At 45.5% G+C, this 23362-nt stretch overlaps 1 long non-coding RNA gene across 1 annotated transcript; it reads right to left on the bottom strand.

The window, feature by feature from the left end:
* Positions 1-3283: 3283 nt before the first annotated feature.
* On the bottom strand, positions 3284-5263 carry LOC134957065 (uncharacterized). The gene is made up of 3 exons (XR_010186427.1): positions 5133-5263; positions 4845-5057; positions 3284-3931 (listed from the first exon to the last, which is right to left on the bottom strand). It is a non-coding gene; the product is annotated as an uncharacterized LOC134957065 (long non-coding RNA).
* Positions 5264-23362: the final 18099 nt, after the last annotated feature.

The raw sequence follows: 23362 nt of genomic DNA, 5'->3' as shown, positions 1-23362 counted from the left end.
TGCACGACCACCTCTGAAGAAGGTGTTCGAAGGCTTGTTTTTTCTTTGCCTCGCAGGCCGAAAGGACTGTGACACGGCTGGTGTAAAAGGCTTCTTCGTTGCCGGTGCAGCTGAGGGGAGAAAAGTAGACTTACCCGCGGTAGCCGTGGCAATCCACGCATCCAGCGCCTCCCCAAAGAGAGCCTGACCCATGTAGGGTAGGCCCTCCAAGCTCTTCCTGGATTCCGCATCCGCAGACCATTGGCGCAGCCAGAGACCCCTGCGAGCCAAGATGGACATCGAGGAAATCCCAGCAGCCATGGAGCCCAGGTCCTTCATGGAATCCACTCGGAACCCTGCAGAATCCTGAATATGGCGTAAAAACATATCAACGTCATCTTTATCCAGCATAGCCCATTCTTCCTGCATAGTGATAGACCACCTGGCAATAGCTTTTGCAATCCAAGCACAGGCTATAGTAGGACTTAATATAGCCCCAGAAGCCGTGTATATGGATTTTAACGTAGCATCCACCTTGCGATCCACCGGGTCTTTCAACACGGTAGATCCTGGCACCGGCAGCACCACCTGTTTGGACAGCCTAGATACAGAGGCATCGACCAACAGCGGGGACTCCAATTTTTTCCTATCTTCCTCTGGGAAGGCAAAAGCAACCAAAACCCTCTTAGGGATCTGAAATTTCTTTTCCGGAGTTTCCCAGGCCTTTTCAAAGATAGCGTTTAATTCTTTGGATGCTGGGAAGGTGAGGGGGGCTTCCTGTTTTCTGTAAAGAAGGCCTCCTCCACCTGTTCCGGAGCTGTGTCCGAAATGTGCAAAACATCTCTAACAGCCGCAATCATCAACTGTACCCCCTTGACAAGTGATGCCGTTCCCCTCGACATATCCCGTCACCGTCTGCAGTGTCAGAGTCGGTGTCCGTGTCATCCTGCAACATTGCCAGTGCACGTTTCTGAGAATGAATCGCAGGGGACCCCAAGGAGGCAGTATCAGACCAAACAACCATAGAGGACTGGAGGACCTGAGTGGCGTGCTCAGTCCTAGCAACTCTATCAGAAATCTGGGAAATAGTCCCCCTCAGAGAGACTAACCATTCTGGCTCTCTAGCAGGGATCTGCGCTAAAACTGTGCAATCCTGATTACATGGAATGGAGTCCTCTTGTGAGGATAAATCCTCTGCAGCATATGATACATTGTCCCTAGACATGTTACCACACACACACACACAAACACACACACACACACACACACACACACACACACACACACACACACACAACACCCCACAAACACAGGGTATTATGAAGGCAGAGTTTCCCCCCAAAGAATTGTAAACGCAGGTTTACTTACAGGACTAAAAAAGCATATACCTTAAACACACTTGATACACTTTAATATTGAGCCGCTGCGGCCGCAGTAATTAACCTTTCACCTTTATATTATTTACAAACCTTACGTACACAAGGTCACACAGTGTACGCACTCTGCGTATGTACGCCGAAAGGGCGTAGGGACTACACAGTTTGCGTACACAGGCCTATACGCTGTTAGCACAATGCAGCAGCCCGAGTGGCTGTAAATACACTTCAAACCTTAGCAAGGAAATGGAACACGACACCAATTGTAATTCAAAACTAGGTTGGGGTCTAACCCACCAACGGGTCTTTACTTGCAGGGGGTAACAATATAAACAATACAATACAATAGAATAATGGCTACAATCAATGGTACATACTTGTTTGGTTTCGCCTGCGCTTCCCAGTCTGGTCCTCAGTCATCTAGGTAGATGACCTTTAGAGTCTGTGTGTGACCAGGCATGCAGCTGGCTCTTTTATACAATCTTCCAAAACCTAACACAATGGATACTGTAATCTCTTTGTCCATTGGACACAGGGATGGTCATTTACAGTACCGGAGAGGTCATAGGTTGGTTTGAATAGGTGGGCAATGTCTGTTCCAGGTGCACTTGTAGGTGGTCTCCTCTGGGTTCCCGCCGCATAACAAATGTGCAGTAAACACAGGGGTATATTTACTAAGCTCCCGATTTTGACCGAGATGGTGTTTTTTTCTTCAAAGTGTCATCTCGGGAATTTACTAAACTCAAATCATGGCAGTGATGAGGGCATTCGTATTTTTATTACGGCTGTGTAGTAAAAATACGAATGAATACACCATCGGTCAAACGCGGCTGTTTAGGTATTGAACTCTGTCATTTACTAAGCATTCGTATTTGAAATCTCTACCGTGAAAATGCATGTGCGGCCGTGATAAAATACTAATCGTACAAAAAGCCTAAAAAAAAATAGACCTGCTTTTGAGAAGCGTGTTTACATGTGTTGCCAATTCTACATTACTCACACCTGACTTTTTGGACCTTTAAAAGGGGCCCAAACACATTTTTCTCCTCTCTCACTCTGAAATGGCTGTTACCGTGTGTAGTACTGCTTTCTTGTTTGCTGGGGGATACCTGACACTGCTCCATGAGGCTACAATAAACCAAGGCCAGGAAAATGAACATGGTCAGCAGGTTGTACAGGTTCCGCGTAGGCTGGGCATGCCTGGTTTTTTTAGCGGGCGTTTAAACTTGAACAAATTGCCCGATGACCAGGTTATACAGATGGTCCGACTAAATGTAAATAACATTTTCCGTCTGTATGACCTTGACAAACTGAACCTAGACCCTGAGACAGCACGCTCTCGCTCTGTCTCAGGCCTGCACAAACTCCTGGTTGTGTTGCACTTTATGGCTACTGGCAGCTTCCAGCCTGTGACTGGCGATGTCATTAGTATCTCACAGGCCACCTTTTATAAATATTTAATTCAGGTGAGTTAAAACATACATACACGTCTATGTCTAAGTGGTGCTTCTGTAATGTAATATAACACAGTATTGTATTGATTACAGGTCATGACACTCACCTTAAATTTAGGAATGTCCACTCAGGTTTTGGATGTCTTGGATGGCCACATAGATGCCTCTCTCTGCTTCCCTACCCAGGAGTCGCAGTGGCATGCAGTCAGGGTAGCTTTCTCTGAGCTTGCGGCCATGCCCAATGTGCTGGGTGCCATAGATTACACACACGTTGAGCTGAGGCCACCTAGGGGCAGTCAAAATATTTATACCAATAGACATCTGGGCCAAGACACTTATGTGCCGGTGGTTTCTGTAGCTAATGAAACAATACACATATTCCGTGTGAACAATTTATTACCTTCAACACAGGCATTTTTGCTGTAACAAATCAACATACATTTTTAAATTAACAAACTATTAGCTGCAGGCCTGATTATTATTTTTTTTGGTGTGTTCTGGGTGCCGAGGATTGGGCTGGCTCGTTGGTCCGGGTTCTACTGGAGCGTCTAACTGGGGATTGAACTGGGGTCTGGCTTGGTGTAGTTGTCCCCGAGCTAGAGCTGACTTGGTGTGATGCCAACACATTAAGGCTTTGACTGAGTATATTGAGGCTTGCAGTCAGTTGCGTATTAGCGGCAGTGTTGCTTGCTATTATTCTGGACAGGTAGTCGTTTACAATTTGGTTGTATTGGAGTAACTGAATTAGGGATTGGTGCTGCCGCTGTTGTTAATCCATGATGCGTTGGAGATTGGATTGCATTTGGGAGTTGTCTGCTCCATTGAATTGGCAATTCTGCCCACCTGAACTATAAGTCTGCAGATGATGGGGCAGACTTGCCAGGTATTGGCTGTGTGTGTTGAGGCACGCACAGTTTTGGTCCTGTTGTGAGCCCCAAAACTCAGGGCCCATTTGTGTCTGGAGTGGTGTTGTGCTCAATTGGGAGCTGTGGGATGTTTGGGGTGGTTGGGGTATGTCCTGCGGCGTGGTTGGCTGGGTAGGATCGATGGGCTGCAGGTGTAGTGTGTAGGTTTCCTGCTGGTCACTTTCCTGCTGGGCATCTTCGGTCATGATGGCTGGTTCTGTATGGGGTTGAAGACAGCCACTATTTAGTAATTATTTAGCATTGGTCTTACTATAGCTTTTTCGTCAACATGCATTACTTCTTAATATTCATGTTGGATTTGATAAATAGATTGTGGCCTAAACTTAACTATGTTGTTCACCTTTTTGTATAAATATGTGGCTTCTAACGTTCACTACTCAGTTGTAATAAGTTTGAGGGAATTGTTGGACTCTGAGCCATAATTAATGTGTGAACACAAAGAACTCTAACAAATACAAATTACTACATTTACATATTGGGTATGAAGCTTCCTTTGGAACAACACACACAATACAATAAATGTGTTGACCAATACACTCATACATTGTTCAAGGCAGTCAGTGGTCTGCCCAAAACGTTAACAAATATAGTGGTCTAAAATGTAAACATTAACAATGGGTGAAAAAGTCTTAAGGTGCCCTATGTTTAGAACTGGTGATGTTGGACATGCTAAACAATTGGATGAGACTTAACATTTATGTAGGTGTTTTTAGCAAAGATTAAAAGTAAAAATATTTGTTGATATGGCCAACATCACATCTGACAATTAACCATCTAAAAAAACCTTACCACCATGTGCTTGCTGTTGGTGATTATTACAAGGATGACTGTTCATGTGTTGTTTTTTTTTTTTTGCTGTGCACAAACAGTGGTGCAGATGTATAAACCTGGAGAAGGCATAAGGAAGTGATAAACCAGTGATATGTGCAAGGTGATAAAGGCACAAGGCAAACAGCTCCAATATGTAAATGTACTTTTTTTTTTGTGCTGCTGCCTTTATCACCTTGCACATATCACTGGTTTTTCAATTCCTTATGCCTTCTCCAGGTTAATACATCTAATCCACTGTTTTTTTACCTGCTTTACAGGTAATTGTTATGTTTACTCACCAGACAACTGAGGGGATTGTGGATCCTCACTTTGTGGGCTGGCCAAAAGAGCTAGTGGTGGCACGGCCGACACTGCGGAGATGCGCCGTTGGGGTGGTGATGATGGTGCTGCTGATTCAGCCTCAAGACGGCGTCTCTTGGTTGGCCTACTAGCCACAGTAACCGAGCCCTGTGATGGGCGCCTTAGTGGAGGGGGGTTTGCTGAAGAAGAACCTATGTGATAAAATAAACATTAACATTTTGTTTTTCTATGTGTTTGCAGAATATGTGTTTACAGTAAAATCTTACCTGCATTGCCACCATCTGCATCTCTTGGCAGTGTTGGATGTGGCCTGGCTGTGCTGCTTCTCTTTCGTACTGTAGAAATATGAAGAATGTCCTCATGAACATACTATTTTGTTGATATGTTTATGCAAATTCCTTATTGTGATGTAAACATATGTGGTACCTGATGAACTAAACTATACGATGCTTATGCTTTTCTGCCTGACTTCATTGGGTGTGTATGCTTTAAATAAGAACCAATTTCACCAAACAATACATACACAAAGGCGCATAATGCACAATATTATACTACTTAAAACCCAAACGTCGTAGCTTGACACAACCACAATATTGCACGCTAAGTTACCAATTTTTGATGCTAACAAGAAAACGCTACCCACAAATATCTGCACACAATTGTAAACATCAAAACCAAATATGCATGAAAAATCACATCAAGCACACAAAGGACAACCCAGAACAACACACAATAAACATAAATCCATTGAAATTGTAAAATAAAAAAACTTTGCATAAAACATAATAATCACACTTCTTTAAAATACACCTACAAACATTTACTTTTGAAATAAAACACCAGAAAAAGGCCAAGGCAACCAGAAAAATTGACACTACAAAGGATAAAAACATACATAATTGATATTAACACTACATCAGGCATGGGCAACCTGTGGCTCTCCAGATGTAGTGAAACTACACATCCCAGCATGCCCTGCCACAGTTTTAGCATTCCATAATAGCAAAACTGTGGCAAGGCATGATGGGACTTGTAGTTTTAAAACAGCTGGAGAGCCACAGGTTGGCCAGGCCTGCACTACATCATCAACACATTAGAAGAATGAACCAACTTACAATCACAATTAGCTAGAAGACATTTCAGACAACTAAGGACAAAGCACAGATGTTTAAATTTTAAAAAACAAGACAAATAACTCACCATCCTGCCTTGGCCGATCCGAATCCCGGACATGAGTCGCACCAACCACTTATGGCGGAATCAGAGTACGCACAGGCTCCTCTCAATCCCGATAAGACGCTCGGAAGGGGTGTCCACCCCCGGTTTGGTCCGCCTCACCACACCCTCACTATTCACAGCCGCAACGACCTTCCCCCACAGAACAGTCTTCCTGCGTGACGACACCTTTGCAGCATCATGGCCAAACAACTGTCGATGATGCCTCATCAGCTCCCGCACCAATGCCATATTCTCAGCGTAGCTGAATTTATCATTGCGGCCCGTCTTTGTAGTGGTGCGTGGCTGCGAAGCCACAACACCATCACTATCACTATTACTGGAGGCCGCAGCAGCACCCTCCCCCTCCTCCTCACTAACCTCCTCCACCTCACTCACCTCCTCCCTCTCACTCACCTCCTCCACCTCACTCACCTCCTCCCTCTCACTCACCTCCTCCCTCTCACTAACCTCCTCCCTCTCACTCACCTCCTCCACCACACTCACCTCTGACTGGGACATAATCAGGACAAACAACAAATAACACTGAGAAAAAAAAAAACAGTAAACACACTCCTCCACAACCACTACACACCACACACCAAACACACACACACACACACACACACACACACACACACACACACAATGACAAGAGACGTTAAAAAAAATACGACAAAAAACTTGACAGACTTTTAAATAACTACACAACAAGTATGACAAGACTACTTACACACACAGTACAGCACTCAACAATCGAAAAGAACCTCCTCAAATCCGCCACAAACTCCAAAAAACTCACCAACTCCTAACACACCTTCCTCTCACCTCTCCACTAGCTAAACCCACGAGGTGCGGGCGGTTTGGGGCGTTTTTATAGTAATGAGCACAGACACTCCTCCCTCCATCACGAATCAAACCAATCACGGACGAGTGACAAAAACGAAACTTAGAAAAAAACGCAGCCGGGTACGGATAAACACTGCCGTAACAGAAATGTGACGCAGTCGTAAAAAAAAACTCATAACACGTCCGCAAAACCACTAAATCGGCAGCATTCTACCTTACAAAACCACGAATAACATCGACATCGGAAAACACGAAAAATACAAATACGACAGCTTAGTAAATGAGGCGTAACATTTTCAAAAAGTTGCAAATTCACACTTTCGATGTCATTCGTGATGAATCTCCCTCCAAATCGGTACAAATATGATTTTTAGTAAATTTACCCCAAGTTTATATTTATATTCTGCTCCTGCGCATAACTATTCGCAGGAGCGTGCAATCTTCTGCAAACCAACACCGGAATATTGCCCTTAAAATACCCTACAGCTGGATACCAAGCACCACCTTATAACCTTGTTCTGTCCCCTCCTATCCTGTAAAGGTGAATCCCTTTGTTCTGATACCATTTAAACTGTTGTAACTTGCTGGTGTGGTGCAGGGAGACTATGTGTACATTGTGCACTATTTGGATTAAATATGTAATGTGTTTTTATGGCTTTTTCCATGCAACTACAAACACTACCGTAAATACTCATACCACGCGCTAATACACAGGACCGCGGGAGTGACCATACGCAAATTGCGAATATGCGCACGCATGGCAGAACAAGTGCGCGCACGGAGGCCATCTGTGTGTAGTTTGTACGTGCTGTGTGTATTGCAATATTTTTCGACTTCGACAGTCCACCCTTTGACAGTCACCAATAACTGCCACTAACTAATCAATAAACAGAAAAATATCTATACAATATATATAGAAGCTTGGGTAATCGGAGGAGAGTTGTAGGTGGGAAAAGTATGACCTAGTGGGATAGTAAAAAGCATGTATGTATGAATCCATGTCTGAGGGTCATGTATCATCGTGCCGTATATGTTCTAAATAAGCTTCAAGGTATTGCGAAGTATACATTAAATCCTTCTCATCCCATATTAAGGGTCTGTAAATGGGCCAACAAACACTACCGAGCTCTTTTCGGCTTCTTGTTCCAACAAATGGGGTGCACATTTAGTTGATGATACATGGAGGGGGAACATATGTGAGTGCTAGTATATGTGGATATCACCTGTTGACTATGTATGCCATTAACTGGAGGTTGCAGAGATGAAGATAAGACACATATATAAAAATACATTCACATAAACATTTTGGGTAGGGCTGACGTCTTTTCCGGTTGGATGTATCTGGGCAGTGGGGGAGACAAAGAAAAACGGGTGAAAGAAACAGGCCATGAAATTCATTTGCAATCCTTATCATAACGCTGTTTCTATGGATGGATCATAAATTAAATCTGCTGCTGTAACAGCGCCCTCGCTCCTTAGACTCATCAAATTTGTGCCGTGCTTGCGCCGCGTTAGAATTTGAACACATCTAAATATCAAACCAATAATTATGATGACTCCCAGGATACAAAGGAGAAACTTCCCCATACTCATAATGACATTTTGAGCCCACTCTCCTAAACCTGAGAACCATTTGCGTGGGTTCAACCATGAGACCCAGCTGGTCAGTTCATTACTTACAGTCGCTAAGGTAAGGTTGTGCTTCCTCCTGAACTCCCACTTCAACTGCAAGATTTTGTCCATCTTCTGATCGATGATCTCCGTTGGGTCGTCAGTGCTGTTCATAATATATGCACAGCACTTCACACCATATTGAGTTGCCAGAGTAACACAGTACCCACCTGTCATGGCTGTGACATAATTAAGGACCATCCTGTGCTGGATCAGTTCCTTCTTGTAGGCTTGTAACTCCCTTCCCGTATACCTGAAGGTGTCATCATACATCTCAGTGATATTATCTATCAAGTTCGCTAGCGCATGGATATACTTATAATTTATAGTTCCTCTGGCAGTACGGGTAATGTCTAATGCGAGAAGGAACTGAATCCCGGTGGATTCGTGGATCAAATCGGAGGCTGCGTGCTCTGCCCTATCTATGAGGTGTCTCTTGATGATGTGTTCATAGTGAGTATGAGTATAAGGAGCCTGAGCACTGCGGTGAACGTCTTTCATTTTATCATGGCTTATGGTCATGACCTCTGGTAGTACTCTCCCAATATAACACAATCCCTCTGCGCTCGGGGCAAGCCACTTTCCTTCCACATATGAAATAGGCATCATCTGGGAGAACATAGGGGACAAAATGTAACATCACCATATTGCAAACTTTCCAAGTAAAGAAACCAATCCCTAGTTCTCCCATCTGATCAGTACAAGTATCAGGCTGGATGATATGAGCACAATACCCTGACAATACTTTTCCAACCCACAAGGGCTTGCTTCCACGGGTATACCTATACCAAAAATACCTCCCACTGTTGGCTATTTGGCGTACAAGTTCAGCAGACAATATCCCTTCACAGTGCCTCCGAGCTCCATGACTACCAGAGCACTTACTGATACCAGCCCTTACTCGAGTGATGTGCTGCTCCTGAGATCCTACAAATTCGTACTCGCCATCAGAACCCATTCCAGATCCCTGCTCGACCTCTCTGGGACACTCACCAAAACAAATTGTCCTGATCAAAAACAGAATTACTAGCAAAAACCGAAACGCAGTCTCTTGTGATAGATCCATTTCGTTAGGGTAAGAAGGAAAATAAGAAGGAGAAAAGAAAATGTAGGGGGGTGAAAAAAGAAAATGGTGCGACAACCGTCCTAGATCTTGTTGCTCTCTGTGCTCAGGTGCCTTTCAACAGTCCTGCCTCTCAACTTTCCCGGAACAAACACTCTAGTGTCTCTTTGCCTTGCTCTTTGAACACACAGGTCACTTTGAACACACAGTTACCAAACTACTTTGTCACGAGTTCTCTCCGGGTCAGCGACCTTCTTGCAGTGGGATGAGTGGACCCAAGTCTCTCTTTTGGCGACCTTCAATGCTGTCGTGCTGGTTAACAAGACTTGATATGGTCCTTCCCACCTGTCTATGAGGCAACTTGAGCGTAAGAAATTTCGAATCATCACATAATCCCCAGGCTCAATGTCATGACAATTACTGTTCGGTAGGTCAGGAATCACCAGCTTTAGATTTCTTTGTTGATTTCTCATTCTCAGCTGCTGGCTCATCCCAACCAAATATTTCACAGTCACTAAATTATTACCTTTCAAATCATCCTGGGGGTCTATCATTACATGAGGTTGTCGACCAAAAAGAATTTCAAAGGGTGATAAGTTAATTGGAGACCTGGGAGTGGTTCTGATGCTGTACAACACTAGTGGCAAAGCTTCTGGCCACAACAATCCAGTTTCAGCCATTACTCTGCTCAGCTTGTTCCCATCAGTTTGCACATGACCTGAAAGACTTCACCTGTAAAGTGGGTACCCCTATCACTTTCAATCATTCTAGGGATACCATATCTACACACAAATTCCTGCACAATTTTCTTTGCAGTGAACGTAGCAGTATTTGTGGCTTCTACCCAATTGGAAAATACATCAATACAAACTAACACATATTTCAAATTCCTACAGGGTGGTAACTGTATGAAGTAGATTTGTATTACCTGAAAAAGGTCCGTCTGTCGGAGGGATATGGGATGGCTCTGTTGATATTGTCTTACCAATATTCTTCCTCAAGCAAGTAAAACATGTCTTTCTTACCTACATGAGAAGAGAATCCTGGCGCACACCAGTAAGCTCTCACCAGCTTGCACATACCCTCTTTGCCTAGATGAGTCAAACCGTGTGCCACCTGAGCTAGACTTGGAAGATATGCTCTGGGGGCCACTGGCTTACCATGTCCACCTGTCCAAAGTCCTGAGGACTCCTGGCCATATCCCTTTGCCCTCCAGACTGCCTTTTCCTGTAGGGAACACAAATTTTGCATTTTCATTTTCTATCGTGTGTTATCAGTTGTGTGAAGTAAACCGTCTCTGGATGAGAGAAGAGAGGGGAAAAATAGTAAAATAAAAAAAAAGAAAATGTCAGGTTTGGCATTCACCAACAGGCTGTCACACCATCATGCATATCGGTGTCTGTACACAGTCTCCCTTCCCCAGTATTCTCATTCTCCACCCTTTGTGCCTGACCAGGCACACTGCATAAATACTGGTGTCCTTGTGCTGGTGAGATATACTGGATTTTGGGCAGAACTCTGACGGACTGAGTAGGCATGTGACGTTTGAACTATAATCGGGTCTATGTATTGTACCCTCCTGTTAATGAACGTAAGAGATGAGGAGGAAACTTTGAAGAAAAATCACATAGAGCTTAGTAACAGATAAGTTTTGTACTTTGTACTTATCGTCCGCACTCTTACGCACTTTGACCGTGCATGTCTTTTATGCTGCGTGCGCAGTCCTGTACTTTGTCCGAGACACGTGTACAAAACCGTGCGTCCACAATAAAACAAATCCCACAACCTCTATAAATGTGAGCAATGGGATAATTCCAAGTTGATCACAGCAGGAATTTAGTTAGCAATTGGGCAAAACCATGTGCACTGCAGGGGAGGCAGATTTAACATGTGCAGAGAGAGTTAGATTTGGGTGGGGTGTGTTCAATCTGCAATCTAATTTGCAGTGTAAAAATAAAGCAGCCAGTATTTACACTGCACATAAATAAAATAACCCACCCAAATCTAACTCTCTCTGCACATGTTAAATCTGCCTCCCCTGCAGTGCACATGGTTTTGCCCAATTGCTAACTAAATTCCTTCTGCGATCAACTTGGAATTACCCCCAATGCTAACTATAATCGCTCACAAGCACAACCGCTTGTTCTGTGTAACCCTTAACGACAGGGCCAGACCTGCGTGTTGTGCTTTATATTTACTTCCTTAAACACTTTTATTTCAAATTTAACTATATGGCAACAAATGTATCCGATTTCACACAGATCTAAACGAATCTAGCAATCTGAATCTTGCAGCAACAATGTGAGAGGGTATGCAAAGTATCGGTGCCCTTTCTGTACGCTTTTGGCGCCCCAAAAAAATCACAGATTTTAAATAGTTTTTTTCCTGTTTTACGGGTTCTATCAGCACCTCTGCAGACCAGACAGAGCGACGCAATCTAACAGCACACAAATAGGGTTTTCAGCACATCCATCGACCAGGAAAGGTTACGTAGGAGAACTTTCCGCCCTTTGCTGATAGATTAAGTCTGCTATGACCTGTTAGGCTGTGAGCATGTGAAAACCGGACAATGCCCCCAGTTGTAAATGCTGGTTTACTTACAGGACTAAAAAAAGCATATACCTTAAACACACTTGATACACTTTAATATTGAGCAGCTGCGGCCGCAGTAATTAACCTTTCACCTTTATATTATTTACAAACCTTACATACACAAGGTCACACAGTGTACGCACTCTGCGTATGTACGCCGAAAGGGCGTAGGGACTACACAGTTTGCGTACACAGGCCTATACGCTGTTAGCACAATGCAGCAGCCCGAGTGGCTGTAAATACACTTCAAACCTTAGCAAGGAGATGGAACACGACACCAGTTGTAAATCAAAACTAGGTTGGGGTCTAACCTACCAACGGTTCTTTACTTGCAGGGGGTAACAATATAAACAATACAATACAATAGAATAATGGCTACAATCAATGGTACATACTTGTTTGGTTTCGCCTGCGCTTCCCAGTCTGGTCCTCAGTCATCTAGGTAGATGACCTTTAGAGTCTGTGTGTGACCAGGCATGCAGCTGGCTCTTTTATACAATCTTCCAAAACCTAACACAATGGATACTGTAATCTCTTTGTCCATTGGACACAGGGATGGTAATTTACAGTACAGGAGAGGTCATAGGTTGGTTTGAATAGGTGGGCGATGTCTGTTCCAGGTGCACTTGTAGGTGGTCTCCTCTGGGTTCCCGCCGCATAACAAATGTGCAGTAAACACAGTTAATATTTATATTCTGCTCCTGCGCATAAATATTCGCAGGAGCATGCGATCTTCTGCAAACCAACACCGGAATATTGCCCTTAAAATACCCTACAGCTGGATACCAAACACCACCTTATAACCTTGTTCTGTCCCCTCCTATCCTGTAAAGGTGAATCCCTTTGTTCTGATACCATTTAAACTGTTGTAACTTGCTGGTGTGGTGCAGGGAGACTATGTGTACATTGTGCACTATTTGGATTAAATATGTAATGTGTTTTTATGGCTTTTTCCATGCGACTACAAACACTACCGTAAATACTCATACCACGCGCTAATACGCAGGACCGCGGGAGCAACCATACGCAAATTGCGAATATGCGCACGCATGGCAGAATAAGTACGCGCACGTAGGCCATCTGTGTGTAGTTTGTACGTGCTGTGTGCATTGCAATATTTTTCGACTTCGACAGAATGGCAGAGAGACACAGAGATTGGAGCCAACCCACACACAGCGCTATTAAAGGTATAGGGAGTCTCTAACCAGCGCTGGCTGTGTCCCTTAATAGGTGACACAGTCTGTATTCAGCTTCCCCCCCCTTCTACAACCCCCTTGGTACCGTACAGATAGCTGGAGATTACTCTGGAGGGACCTGGATCCACTTGGCAGTCAGAGCAGGCAGGAAAAATGGCTCTAAACGCTGCTGGGTCCGCTCTGAGGAGAAGCTCTGCCCCCTTCAATGGCGTCGGCTTCCCGCTCTGTAAAGAAATTATACTGGCCTGGAGGAACAGTGGCTGACCAGGATCCGCAGACCCCATCAGGAGATGACCAGTGTGGGGTCTGAAGCAGGCCCAGGACGCTCCCCCCAGCGCCGCACCAAGGTACACTGAGCCGCCCAGGAGCGTGGTCAAGGCCGCGCTCCCGCCCTAATAGCCGCCCTCTTCACACTGTCCCCCCGCTTGCAAGGGGGGATAGTGACTAACTCGCCATGTTCAGCATCTGGGGGGGGGGGGGGGGGGGCGGCCGGCTGCTTGGGCGAGCGTTCCCCTTTGGCTAACGTCCAGTCAGCGGGAGCAGTGGCTCCGGACCCTGCGGGGCGGACACTGCTCCCCCCCCCTCCAGTCCCACGTTGCAGGGAGGCTGTCGCCAACAGCCTCCCTGTAAAACAAAAAATCCTGAAAGAAATAAATAAAACTCTTTTACCAAGAGAACTCAGTAGAGCTCCCCTAGCTGTGACCAGCTCCTCCAGGCACATTTTCTAAACTGAGTCTGGTAGGAGGGGCATAGAGGGAGGAGCCAGCCCACACTATTAAACTCTTAAAGTGCCAATGGCTCCTGGTGGACCCGTCTATACCCTATGGTACTAATATGGACCCCAGCATCCTTTAGGACATAGGAGAGATAGTCAGGGCCGGCTCTGCCTGCCCGCACATAGGGGGTAATTCTGAGTTGATCGCAGCAGGATTTTTGTTAGCAGTTGGGCAAAACCATGTGCACTGCAGGGGAGGCAGGTATAACATGTGCAGGGAGAGTTAGATTTGGGTGGGTTATTTTGTTTCTGTGCAGGGTAAATACTGGCTGCTTTATTTTTACACTGCAATTTAGATTGCAGATTGAACACACCACATCCAAATCTAACTCTCTCTGCACATGTTATATCTGCCTCCCCTGCAGTGCACATGTTTTTGCCCAACTGCTAACAAAAATCCTGCTGCGATCAACTCAGAATTACCCCCATAGAGCCTATTAATGTCTCCCCGTACCACACTGACAAATATGCTGCTAAAAAAAAGATTTGTAATAGGTACCTTGACTGCTTTGTATTTGTTGCTGATTACTCTTTCACGTAAGGCAAGTTGTGTTTAAGTGTAGTGGTTCTTTAACTCAAGAGGTATACATTGTAGTGCTATGAGAGTGCCAGTTTGGAGATCACTGGTTAATGTAGCAGTTTTTTTGAGATCTCCCAGCTGTGTCAAACTGTCCAGGATTTCCCTGTTATACATCAGCTCTGATGTTATCTGTTCCTGTAGTCTTTCTCCATTAATTACCCTTGAAGATGTGCAGAGGTGTAATGTGCGGGATGATGTTTTTATAGACTGTCAGCCTAATTAAACAGCACTGCCAGTTCTCTAGTTCTTGGTACAAGTACAGAAAACTTTATTACAGCTCTATCTTTCTAATACAGTGTTTGACTTGTCAGCATCCATCTCTGTCCACATACGGGTGCTGATTCAGAAGGGGACGCATCTGCGTATATTGGTCCTCGCCCACGTGTGACGTCATTTAAATGGTGCTACAAAGTCCTTCCTTGGTGTACATCCATGTGTCCCAATGTGCAAGGACTGGGATGCCCACAGTCAGCATCCTTAGGTGCTGAAATACCATTTGGTAGCACCAAGAAAACTTGCACCTGCTCTATGGCGGGTGCAGTTTCTCCGCATATTTAAAATAGGACCAGTGTGCACCGTAGGCATGTGACAAATATATAGGGATGTGGCTTCGTGGGGAAGGGACCTGGCCACAAAATAATACCAATTTATATTACGCTGCACAGTAGTCTCCATTATTCAAATTACGCCGCACAGTAGCGCCACTTACACACATTACACCAGGTAAATCCTCTTTTACACATTACGCCAGATAGATCTCCTGTCACACATTACGCCGGGTAGAGCCACCTTTTACACATTACACCAGGTAGAGCACCCTTTTACACATTATGACAGGTACAGCCCCTTTTTACACATTACGCCAGGTAGAGCCTGTTACACATTACGCCAGGTAAAGCCCCTATCACACATTACGCTAGGTAGAGCCCCATTTTACACATTACTCCAGGAAGAGCCCCTATCACACATTCCGCCAGGTAGAGCACCCTTTTACACGTTATGACAGGTACAGCCCCCTTTTCTCATACGTCCTAGAGGATGCTGGGGTCCACTTCAGTACCATGGGGTATAGACGCTTCCGCAGGAGCCATGGGCACTTTAAGACTTTTTCAGAGTGTGAACTGGCTCCTCCCTCTATGCCCCTCCTCCAGACCTCAGTTTAGAAAATGTGCCCAGGCAGACTGGATGCACTCCAGAGGAGCTCTACTGAGTTTCTCTGAAAGACTTTATGTTAGGTTTTTTATTTTCAGGGAGGCTGCTAGCAACAGTCTCCCTGCTTCGTGGGACTTAGGGGGAAGAAGTAGGAACCAACTTCCTGAATAGTTTATTAGCTCCTGAAGGGTACTGAACACTAGCTGCGGCTATGCGCTCGCTCCCACAGCACGCAGTCACCCCCATAACAGAGCCAGGAGTCAGAAGACAGGTGAGTGTACAGAAGAGAGATCTTCAATCATCGTAATGGCTAAAAGGTACCGCGCAGCGGGCGGGAACGCTGCGCGCCATGCTACCCATTAACACAGGCACAGCAGGGTGCAGGGCGGGGCGCCCTGGGCAGCATGAAACCTACTCTAAACTAGCTAACAACTGGGACATAAGATGCTGAGGCACAGTCCTAGCCCCCGCCAGTATAAAAAATAGTGTGAAAAATTCTGAGGAGAAACGCGCCATTACGGGGGCAAGGCTTCCTCCTCAGTCAGGCAGCACACTGCTCAGTGCCATATTCTTACAGCAAAATACGGGAAGAAACGCTGATCCTCCTCTCAGTTTCTGTTTAGTATCAGAGTACAATGAGGGGGGGAAAGTGTATATTGTGATATTATGGCAATATATGTATATATATATATATATATATATATATATATATATATATATAGAGCGGAAAGTATCTGTGTACAAAGTACATGACACAGGGATTTTTTATTTAAGCGCTGAGTTGTGGACTGGCAATTCATTTCTGTGTACCTCTGAAAGATTTTACTGTGGGTCTGTCCCCTATAAGCCCGGAGTGTCTGTGGTGTGATTGTGCACGTGTGTGACATGTCTGAGGCAGGGAGCTCTTCCTCTGTGGGAGCCATGTTAGGGACACAGAGTTGTAATATGACACCAAGAGCCTGACTGGATGAAAGGTTACGTGATAGTGTGAATCATATCAGTAAGAGGTTAGACTGAATCTCATGCAGAAAACTGAAAATAACCTGTTGAAGATGTGATTTTTAATAGTTCTGCCTTTCATCCACAGGGACCCCTCTGGGTCACATACAAATTTGCAAGTACAAAATGACCGACACGGACTCTGATTCCTGTGTTAACACTAGTGATTCTAGGGGAATAGGTCCTCAGTTAGCGAAAAGCATTCAAAACATGTTTTAGCTATAAAGGAGGTGTTAGAAGTTACGAAGCCCCCTCTTTTACCACAAGGAGAGGGTTTACTTTAGTAAAGAAGTAATGTAATTTTCCCTCCACCTCATGAGTTGAACAGTCTCTTGGAGGGAGTCTGATTTAACCTGAAAAGAAATTTCAGATTCCCGAAAGGAATTCAGGCAGCTTACCTTTTCCAAAAAAGGTGGGAGTCACCCCGCATTTTAGACAGGGCCCTGTCATAAAAGGAAAAAGGTGTTTCTCCCTGTGCCTGGAATGGCTTCACTTAAGGAGCCGGCAGACCGCAAGTTCATGAGGTGATCTATTGATGTGGCCAATGGGACACTACTCAGCCCTACCATTGTCTGTGCGTGGGTGAGTAGTGCTATTGAAAAGTGGTCAGAAAACTTGTCATTAGACATTGACACAATAGATGGAGATGAGATACTCCTAACGTTAGGTCATATCATAGACGCTGCTGCGTACGTGCTGGAAACCATGAAAGATATTGGTCTCTTGGGATCAAGAAACGCTACCATCTCAGCATGGAGGGCGTTGTGGATTAGCCAATGGAATGCTGATGCAGACTCCAAAAGGAATATGAGGCTCTCCCGTATAAAGGGGAGGCCTTATTTGGAGATGGGCTGTATGCTTTAGTTCTGCGGCTAACACAGGCAAAGTCGACATTCTTGCCTAATGCTCCTGCGTCGGCGTAAAAGACACATCACTCTCAGATGCAGTCTTTTCGACCCAATAATTAAAAAAAAAAAGGGTAAAGACCCCCCTTTCTTTGTGGGTAAAGGTAGGAGAAAAGGAAATAAAGTCCACAGTGTCTCACAGGAGCAGAAATCAACCTCTGTTTATGCCAAATCTTCAGCATGACGCTGGGGCTCCCTTGCGGGAGTCCGCTCAGGTGGGGGCACGTCTGAAACTCTTCAGTCAGTTCTGGGTTCAATCTGGCCTAGACACGTGGTCCGTACAAATAGAGTCCCACGGGTATAAACTGAAGTTTAATGACATTTCCCCAGGCCGTATTTTCGAATCGACCTTACCAGCTTCTGTCCCGAATAGGGAAGTGGTAGCAGCAGCAATGCAGTGATTGTGTCAGGATCAAGTCATTGTCCTGGTTCCCTTGTCTCAACAAGGAGAAAGGTTTTTATTCAAGCCTATTTGTAGTTCCGAAGCCGGACGGCTCGGTCAGACCATTTCTAAACCTGAAAAATCTGAATCTCTACCTGCAAAGGTTCAAGTTTAAGATGGAATCTCTGAGGGCAGTGATTTCCAGTCTGGAGGAGGGGGAATACATGGTGTCAGTGAACATAAAAGATGCCTACTTACATGGTCCCATTTATCCTCTGCATCAAGCTTATCTGAGATCCACAGTACAGGATTGTCATTACCAGTTTCAGACGTTGCCGTTCGGACTCTCCACGGCACCGAGGGTACGGCACTGCAAGGAGTCAATATAATTCCTTATCTGGACGATCTCCTGATAAAAGCGAGGTCCAGGGAAAAGTTGATGCAGAACATTGCACTCTCCCTGACAATACTCCAACGTCACGGTTGGATCATAAATTTGTCATAATTGGAACCGACGACAAGATTGTCCTTTCTCGGGATGATACTGGACACAGAAGTACAGAGGGTATTTCTTCCAGTAGAAAAGGCTCTGGAAATCCAGAGAATGGTCAAACAAATTCTGAAACCAACAAGAGTGTCGATTCATCAATGCTTTCGGTTGTTGGGAAAGATGGTAGCGGCCTACGAGGCCATACAGGTTTGGCCGATTCCATGCCAGAGTATTCCAGGGGGACCTATTGGACAAGTGGTCCGGATCCCATCTACACATGCATCAGAGGATAATCCTGTCATCAAAAGCCAGAATTTAGCTCCTGTGGTGGCTACATAGTTCTCACCTCCCAGAGGGACGCAGGTTCGGGATTCAAGACTGGATCCTGGTGACCACGGATACAAGTCTCCGAGGCTGGGGAGCAGTCACACAGGGGGAGAGCTTCCAAGGAAGATGGTCAAGTCAAGAAACTTGTCTTCACATAAACCAGTGATTTTCAACCTTTTTCAACTTGCGGTACACCGGCAAGACTTTAAAATTGCCAAGGCACACCATCAGTGCCCCACGGGGGAAAAAGACATTGGCCCCATAGTAATTAAACAAACACACTGGCCACCACAGTAGCACAAACACATTGGCTCCCAAAGTAATAAAATTACATTGGGCCCTGCGGTAATAAAAAAATGCTTTCACCCCCACAGATTTATAATAATGGGATGCAGTTAAAATACCGGCTGTCGGATTCCGGCATTCAGGAGACCGACGCCTGAATCCCGACAGCCAGTGAAAGTGGAAAAAGTGGAATCCTGACCTCTGCAGGGTATTCCCACTCGGGTTGGTGGGTCCACGCCACAAACTGAGTGGGAATATAACCTGTGGTGAGCTAAGCAAGCCACCGGGCTCGAAGTGTGGTGAGCGCAGCGAGCCCGTGAGGGTACTCGCTGCTGGGAATCCGACAGACGAGATGCCGCTGTTGGTATACTTACAGCCAGGATCCCGTTTGTCGATAAAACATATAAATTTTATAATAATGGCACACACTTTTCCCCCAGTAATTCCACATGCTGCTCCACATAGTAATTCCACTCACTGCCACCATAGTAATTCCACTTCCTGCCCCCCATAATAATTCCATTCACTGCCACCATAGTAATTCCACTCCCTGCCCCCCATAATAATTCCACTCCCTGCCCCATAATAATTCCACTCACATAATAATCCCACTCACTGCCCCCCCCCCCCCCCCCAGTATTTTCAGACATTGCACTTGCATCCAAACAGCTACAGTAATTTTACACACAAATAATTGTATTTTTTTTAATATACTGTATACCTGCAACTGTGATGAGTGCTGAGAAGGCAGCATAGATTGAGGAGCAGCACTGGCCAGTGGGCGGGCGGGCAGGAATACGATGTGGCCTGCGTGACCTATGAGTCACAATAGGTCACAGGCCGCTCGCGGAAGTGCACAGCGCTGGCTGTGCTGCCCAAGCCGGCTATTGATTGCGGCGGGCGGCGTTGGCTGGTCTCTCTGGCTAGCGGCAGCGGATCTCCTTGACGGGCGGCGGCACACCTAGAGACCGGTTGAAAAATCGCTGACATAAACGTTCTGGAGTTGAGAGCCATTTACAACAGCCTTCTACAAGCGGTACATCTTCTTCAAGATCAACCCGTACAGATCCAGTCGGACAATGTAACAGCAGTCGCGTACATAAACCGCCAGGGCGGAACGAAAAGCAGAACGGCAAGGGCAGAGGTGACAAAGATCCTCCGCTGGGCAGAAAGACATGCAAGAGCTCTGTCGGCAATTTTCATTCCGGGAGTGGACAACTGGGAAGCAAACTTCCTCAGCAGACACGATCTCCATTCAGAAGAATGGGGCCTCCACCAAGAAGTCTTCGTAGAGGTGACAGGTCTTTGGGGGAGTTCCTCAAGTAGACATGATGGCATCTCGTCTCAACAAGAAGCTTCAGAGATATTGTTCCAGGTCGAGAGACCCTCAAGCAATAGCAGTGGATGCACTAGTGACCCGGTGGGTGTTTCGGTCGGTATATGTCTTCCATCCACTTGCACTGATACCAAAAGTTCTCAAAATCATAAGGAGAACAGGAGTTCGAGCGATCCTCATGGTCCCAGACTGGCCAAGGAGGGCTTGGTATCCAGATCTTCAAGAGCTGATCATAGAAGATCCTCTGCCTCTTCGCGAGGACCTGCTACAGCAGGGGCCGTGCGTGTATCACGACTTACTGTGGCTACGTTTGACGACATGGCTGTTGAGCGCCGGATCCTAGCCCGAAAGGGGTATTCCCGAAGAAGTCATTCCCACTCTTATTCAGGCCAGGAAAGTAGTAACGTCTAAACATTACCACCGTATTTGGAGAAAATATGTGTCTTGGTGTGAAACCAAGAAGGCTCCAACGGAAGAGTTTCAGTTAGGACGTTTTCTCCATTTTCTCCAGGTGGGTGTGGATGCAGACCTACGATTGTGTTCAATCAAGGTTCAGCTTTCGGCTTTGTCCGTTTTCTTTCAAAAACAATTGGCCTCCCTTCCAGAAGTTCAGACTTTTGTGAAGGGGGTGCTACACATCCAACCTCCATTTGTGCCTCCTGTGGCACCATGGGATCTTAACGTGGTGTTACGATTCCTTCAATCGGATTGGTTTGAACCTCTCCAGGAGATAGAGTTGAAATTTCTCACTTGGAAAGTGGTCATGCTGTTGGCCTTGGCATCCGCAAGAAGGGTGTCTGAGTTAGGGGCCTTGTCTCACAAGAGCCTTTGCTTGGTTTTCCATTAAGATAGGGCTGAGTTAAGAACTCGTCAGCAATTTCTTCCAAAGGTGGTTTTCTTCTTTCCATATAAACCAACCTATTGTGGTGCCAGTGGCTACTGACACCATCGCTGCTTCAAAATCCCTTGATGTGGTCAGGGTTTTGAGAACCTATGTCGCAAGATCGACTCAGATAAGGAAAACAGAGGCTCTGTTTGTCCTGTATGCTCCCAACAAGATTGGGTGTCCTGCTTCTAAGCAGACTATTGCGCACTGGATCAGAGGTACGATTCAGCACGCTCATTCTACGGCAGGATTGCCGGTACCGAATTCGGTGACTGCCCATTCTACTAGAAAGGTGGGCTCGTCCTGGGCGGCTGCCCGGGGGGTCTCGGCATTACAACTTTGCCGAGCAGCTACTTGGTCAGGGGCAAACACGTTTGCTAAGTTTTACAAGTTTGACACCTTGGTCGATGAGGACCTACAGTTTGGTCAATCGGTGCTGCAGGGCCATCCGCACTTTTCCGCCCGTACTGGATCTTTGGTATAACCCCATGGTACTGAAGTGGACCCCAGCATCCTCTAGGACGTATGAGAAAACAGGATTTTAATACCTACCGTTAAATCCTTTTCTCCTAGTCCATAGAGGATGCTGGGCACCCAACCCAGTGCGTACTTTGCCTGCAGTTGTTAATTTGTTAAAAATGTTTTCAGCAAGGCTGCTGTTATATTCATGCCATTGGCATGTATTTTGTTGAATACCATGTGTGCGGCATGGTTGAAGTGTGAGCTGGTATGAATCTCACCATTAACTAAAAAAGTAAATCCTTTCCTTGAAATGTCCGTCTCCCTGGGCACAGTTCCTATACTGAGGTCTGGAGGAGGGGCATAGAGGGAGGAGCCAGTTCACACTCTGAAAAAGTCTTAAAGTGCCCATGGCTCCTGCGGAACCGTCTATACCCCATGGTACTGAAGTGGACCCCAGCATCCTCTACGGACTAGGAGAAAAGGATTTACCGGTAGGTATTAAAATCCTGTTTTACACATTACGCCAGGTATAGTCCCCTTTTACAATGCCATGTAGAAACCCTTTTACACATTGCACCAGCTAGAGCCCCTGTTACACATTGCACCAGGTAGAACCTACTTTTACACATTCTGCCAAGTAGAGCCCTGATACACATTACGCCATGTAGCTCCTTATACACATTGCACCAGGAAGTGCCTTATACTCATTGCACTAGGTAGCCCATTATACATATTGCACCAGGTAGTCCCTTATACTCATTGTGCCAGGAAGTCCCTTATACTCATTGGGCTAAATAGCCCCTTATACACATTACGCCAGGTAGCCCCTTTTACACATTGCGCCAGGAAGTCCCTTATACTCATTGCGCTAGGTAGCCCCTTATACACAATGTGTCATGTAGCCACTTATACACACTGCGCATTGTAGCACCTTATACACATTGCACCTGTTAGCACCTTATACACATTGCGCCAGGTAGAGGCTCTTATACACATTGTGCCAAGTAGAGCCTCTCTCTCTCTATATATATATATATATATAACATGCAAAATGACCCGGCACTCCATACGCTCCCCAGCGTTAAAGAAACCTTGCCCCCGTGCCTTCAACTCCTGGAAGAATCCCTTCTATAGCAATGGCAATGAGAGCGGCACTGGGAGTCGTGATCAGCAGGATGAAGAAATCAAGTGTTTTTAATAGCGCAAGGGACTGTTATTTCAACGAGCACCATCATTATGGTATTTATATCAACTGATTACACATATGTAACAATGACAGTTAGGAATGTATGATTTGCACTTTATTTTTTGTGGGTTTTTTTGAGTTATCA

The sequence above is a fragment of the Pseudophryne corroboree genome, chromosome 9 (genome assembly GCF_028390025.1).
Source record: "Pseudophryne corroboree isolate aPseCor3 chromosome 9, aPseCor3.hap2, whole genome shotgun sequence".
Taxonomy (NCBI): Eukaryota; Metazoa; Chordata; class Amphibia; order Anura; family Myobatrachidae; genus Pseudophryne; species Pseudophryne corroboree.
Note: the sequence above shows the minus strand (reverse complement) of the source record. Positions and strands in the feature narration are given on the sequence as shown.